This window comes from Triticum dicoccoides, chromosome 1A, assembly GCF_002162155.2.
Source record: "Triticum dicoccoides isolate Atlit2015 ecotype Zavitan chromosome 1A, WEW_v2.0, whole genome shotgun sequence".
NCBI classification, from domain to species: Eukaryota; Viridiplantae; Streptophyta; class Magnoliopsida; order Poales; family Poaceae; genus Triticum; species Triticum dicoccoides.
The window spans coordinates 553896584-553902342 of record NC_041380.1 but is presented as its reverse complement, the minus strand read 5'-3'; positions in this window follow the sequence as shown (position 1 = coordinate 553902342).

Below are 5759 nucleotides of genomic sequence, written 5' to 3'. Positions count from 1 at the left end.
AGAGAGGCCAAAGAAGCCTACAAAAAAGAAAAAAAAAGAAAAAAAGAAAAAAAATGAGAGAAAAAGAGAGAAGGGGCAATGTTACTATCCTTTTACCACACTTGTGCTTCAAAATAGCACCATGTTCTTCATATAGAGAGCCTCTTGAGTTATCACTTTCATATACTAGTGGGAATTTTCATTATAGAACTTGGCTTGTATATTCCAACGATGGGCTTCCTCAAATGCCCTAGGTCTTCATGAGCAAGCAAGTTGGATGCACACCTGTAACGCCCTCGATGCGGCTATATCTCCCACGTGTCGAAGCACGACTTAGAGGCATAACCGCATTGAAAGCAATGTCGCAAGTGAGGTAATCTTCACACAACCCATGTTATACATAAGGGAAAAGAGATACATAGCTGGCTTACAATCGCCACTTCACACAATTACATGAATAAAGCATTACATCAACCAGATACAGTCAAGGTCCGACTACGGAACCAAAATAAAAGAAGAACCCCAAATGCAATAAGGTCCCCGATCAACCCCAACTGGGCTCCACTACTGATCAACTAGAACGAAACAACACAAAGGACAAGATCTTCATCGAGCTCCTCCTTGAGCTTGGTTGCGTCACCTGCTCGGTATCAACGCACCTGCAAACTGGTTTTGGAAGTATCTGTGAGTCACGGGGACTCAGCAATCTCACACCCTCGCGATCAAGACTATTTAAGCTCATAGGTAGGGTAAAAGGTATGAGGTGGAACTGCAGCAAGCGACTAGCATATTTGGTGGCTAACATATACCAAAAAGAGAGCGAGGAGAGAAGGCAAAGCACGATTGAGAAACTATGATCAAGAAGTGATCCTAGAGCAACCTACGTCAAGCATACCTCCAACACCGTGTTCACTTCCCGGACTCCGCCGGAAAGAGACCATCACGGTTACACATGCGATTGATGTATTTTAATTAAGGTCAACTTCAGGTTTTCTACAACCGGACGTTAACAAATTCCCATCTGCCCATAACCGCGGGCACGACTTTCGAAAGTTCAAAACCCTGCAGTGGTGTCCCAACTTAGCCCATCATAAGCTCTCACGGTCAACAAAGGATATTCCTTCTAGCGGGAAGACCCAATCAGACTCGGAATCCCGGTTACAAGACATCCTCGACAATGGTAAAACAAGTCCAGCAAGACCGCCCGATGCACCGACATCCTGATGGGAGCTGCACATATCTCGTTCTCAGGGCAACACCGGACGAACACTACATACAGCTAAAACCAGCCCTCAAGTTTCCCCGAGGTGGCGCCGCAAGTGGCTCTGTTTCGGACCAACACTTAGACAAGCACTGGCCGGGGGGGTTAAAATAAAGATGACCCTTGGGCTGGCCTAACCCAAGGGAAAAAGGCTAGGTGGCGAATGGTAAAACCAAGGTTGGGCCTTGCTAGAGGAGTTTTATTCAAGGCGAACTATCAAGGGGTTCCCATTATAACCCAACCGCGTAAGGAACGCAAAATCCGAGAACATAACACCGATATGACGGAAACTAGGGCGGCAAGAGTGGAACAAAACACTAGGCATAAGGCCGAGCCTTCCACCCTTTACCAAGTATATACATGCATTAATTAAATAAGAGATATTGTGATATCCCAACAAAATAACCATGTTCCAACAAGGAACAAGCTCCAATCTTCACCTACAACTAACAACGCTATAAGAGGGGCTGAGCAAAGCGGTAATATAGCCAAACAATGGTTTGCTAGGAGAAGGTGGTTAGAGGCTTGGCTTAACAATATGGGAGGTATGATAAGAAAGTGGTAGGTATCGTAGCATAGGCATAGCAAAAGAGCAAGCAACTAGCAAGCAAAGATAGAAGTGATTTCGAGGGTATGGTCATCTTGCCTGAAATCCCGCAAGGAAGTAGAACGAGTCCATGAAGAAGAAAAATGGACATAGTCGAATGGGTCCTCACAAACGCGACGTTACCGGAACCAACCCGAAGAAGCAAACACCAGAAAGAAGCACACAACATAGTAAACAACCAACACATGAACATGGTATGATATGCGGGATGCGGTATGCGATGCATATGCATGATTTGCAAAGGAATGATTGAACCTGGCCTCAGCTTGGAAATCCAAGAGTGCCACTGGTAAGGTGAGGTGATTTTGGTTGAAATCGATATAAAGAACACCGGAATCGGATGCACGGTTTGGAAAAGGCAAGCAAAACAAATATGGCACCGGTCTGCGATAATCAGCAAGTAGCCATCTAAATGCATCAAGATAATTATGCTACAGCACTTAAACATGACAACAAAATACATGTCAGTGATCCACTCATGATGCTTGACAAAGTATGAACACTGAGCTACGGCCAATTCATCCATTAACAGGTTCAAACAAGCATGGCAAAAATGCAAATGATAACAGGTTTCAGACTTAGTGGAATTAACACAAGTCTGGAATTTATCGTCAGGAAGCACACTTTAGAGCATGATAACTACATGCTACAGGAACTTAACATGGCACAGTAAGGCATCGCATGAAGCTACTCAAAGCACTTAACAAAAGTCCCTTAGTGATGTTGAGCCAAAAGGGATCAGAAAATACAATTGCAAGCATGTGAACATGGCAAAAACATAATCAGATTACAGACTTAGTGAAAAACTGGAGCATGCAAAACAGTTAACGAGTAGGCATGTTTACGAGCTCGATGCACTCACTACAGAGCATGGCATGAAAAACTAAGCATAAACCCATCAAGAATACATGGCATAGAAGCTATACATGGCAAGATCAACAACATAGCATGCACGGATCAATAGCAACATCCTCGGCAAAATCGCTAACAAGTCAACAATTTGCCAGGATTCACGATATAGCGAAAGTAGAGCTCGATTGACTCAAGCTAGGGTTCTCCATAAATGCAAACAAAGACATAGATGGATAGAGAACCACAATTTTAACAAAACATCCTTACTGATCATCCTCAAAAGAGGCACGGGTCACTAGGAAACAACATGAACATATGGCATAACGACAAAAACAGGACAAGGACTTAGTGAAATTCTAAGTCCGTGAAATCAGCATTACCGAGTACGCTACTTTGCAAGCTTGTGCTAGTCACCACACATATCACAAAAATACATGGAAAGCACCTCTATAAAGATGTCATGGCATATAACAAAATACATGTAGAGCTCAGGATCATATCATGCACACATTAATCATGGCAAAAATGACAAATATCTATTTGATGAAACAGACCTGCCAAGTTTATCACATAGCCCTCTTCCAACGACATTTCGGGCATCAAGATGAGCTCAAATGAAAATGATGCAATGAGATTAAATGATGTACTCATTGAGACGAACATTTTGATATGCTACACGCATGAATCGGAGATACGGATGCAAAGTTACGACATGATGAAAATTGCCAAAAAAATAGGGTGTTCGAGAGGAAAGTCAACCCTCGAGTCCAGATCTGGATCTGGCGCGGGTACTGTAGCGGTGCGGCGCCCGAGGTTCGCCGAAGTCGCCTGTTCGCTGGAGTTCATCGCGGGACATGAAGGAGGAGGCCGGAGCGGCGCCGGCGTGGCGGGAGGCGGCGCTGCACGCGGCGCCCGAGGATGTGGGTCGAAGCGGCGGGCGTTGGAGGAGGCGGCGGCTCCTGGCGCGGGCGCGGGCGGGGCAGGCCACGGCAGCCAAAGCAAAAGGCGGCGAAGGGCGGAGCGGGCGGCCGGCGGGCGCGGGCGGGTGAAGCCGGGCGCGATGACGACCAGGCGCGGGGCGACGGCGGTTCGGGCCGCGCTGGACGGATCTGGGCCGCGCGGGCCCGCGGCGGCGCACGGTGGAAAACGGCGGCGGCGAGGACAGGTGGCGGAGCCTGGTTCGTCGGAGGCGGCGGCGGATGTTGTCCGGCCGGAAACGGACACGTCCGGCCAGCTGAGAGGAGATTTTTAGGGTTTCGGGGAAAAGATCCGAGATTTGGAAAGGGGGGGCTAGTTTTATAGGTAGAGGGAGCTAGGAGAGTCCAAATGAGCTGCGGTTTTTGGCCACGCGATCGTGATCGAACGGCCGAGATGATGGAGGGGGTTTAGATGTGTTTTGGGCCACTTTGGAAGGGTGTTGGGCTGCAACACTCATGAGGCCTTTTCGGTTCCTCGGTTAACCGTTGGAGTATGAAACGAAGTCCAAATGGCACGAAACTTGACAGGCGGTCTACCGGTAGTAAACCAAGGCCGCATGACAAGTCTCGGTCCAATCCGAAAATGTTTAACACCCACACACGAAAAGAGGTAGAAAGGGACACCGGGTGACATAGGAGCGCCGGATTGCAAAACGGACAACGGGAAAAATGCTCGGATGCATGAGACGAACATGTATGCAAATGAAATGCACATGATGACATGATATGCAATGCATGACACGCAAGCAATGACAAGGCAACAACAACGAATAACTGGAAGACACCTGGCACATCGGTCTCGGGGCGTTACAACACTCCACCACTACGAGAGGATCTCGTCCCGAGATCTAGAATGGCACCGAAGGGACAACGAAAAAGAAAGAGAAGAGGTAAAACTGAGTTGGTTCTTTGACAAACGAGTGAAACCAAAGAACCTTGCAAAGGTTAAACCATTTCGAGCAAAGAATACAACGGAGGTGACAGAACTTGAAAAGAAACACTCCGTTAGAAAAGAGAAACAAGGAAGAACGAATTCGGACAGCACTCCGGTTGAAAAGAGATGAAAGACTTGATAAAATGAAAGAGCTTGAGCAAAGGGGCACAACACTCCGGTTAAAAGGATAAGCATGACAAGGACAAGAAGAAGGTTTGAAGAGAGCAGCAACACAATGCCTCCGGGAGAAAGAAATAGAAGATAGATGATTAAAATAAAAGAATGGAGAAAAAAATGCCAACTTCTGCCACAAAAGAGTTTGAAAAGGCATCTTTAGGAGAAGGGTCGAACGGAGTTGTTGGCACACCAACAACGAAAAGAATACACTTGATATGGTCTTATGGAATACATCTCAAATTATGAGGTGACAACCTGCCACTCACGGGAAAAAGAATTGGATTGATATGAACAAGGAGACGAGAAAATATTTCACCGGGAGGGTAAAAGAAGAACTTGGGTCACTTATGAGCACCATAGATAGCAACAATCCTTCGGGAAGGCTTTAGGTGAAAACATGACACAAGATAGCTCCAACTAGTTGGTTGGTGGATTTAAAATACCTCATTATTAATAACATGTGAATCATGAAACATGAACTCAAATTATCAAGAATGACATAATACCACCTCCAATGATAAGGTAGAAAGAATTGTACTCCGGATTGCAAGACGAAGAAAATACTTGAGTTCTTCTGAAAAGAATCTCGATGAACACTTCGAGAAGGAATTAAATCCTTGATGAAACATCATGTAGAACCTTCATGAAGAACTCCGGTAAACAAAAGAATAACGAAAATAAAGAGAAGTGGGAAACACAAGGTGAAACCTTGTAATGATTTAGATGGATCTCCGTGATAATTAGAGCTTGGAACTCCGGGAAAGAAAAACGAGCACTTGAAACCAAGAATTTAATCATCGTGAACAAACTCCGGAAGAAAAGATTAATATATGGATGAACAAGAATAAGAATTACATTATGCTTAACATTCACCAATTTAAATTGATGACGAGCAAACAGATTGCATACAACTTATTCTCGAAGAAAGGATTAGGATAGATACGGCGCCAACTTGAGAAGGTCTTCAACTAA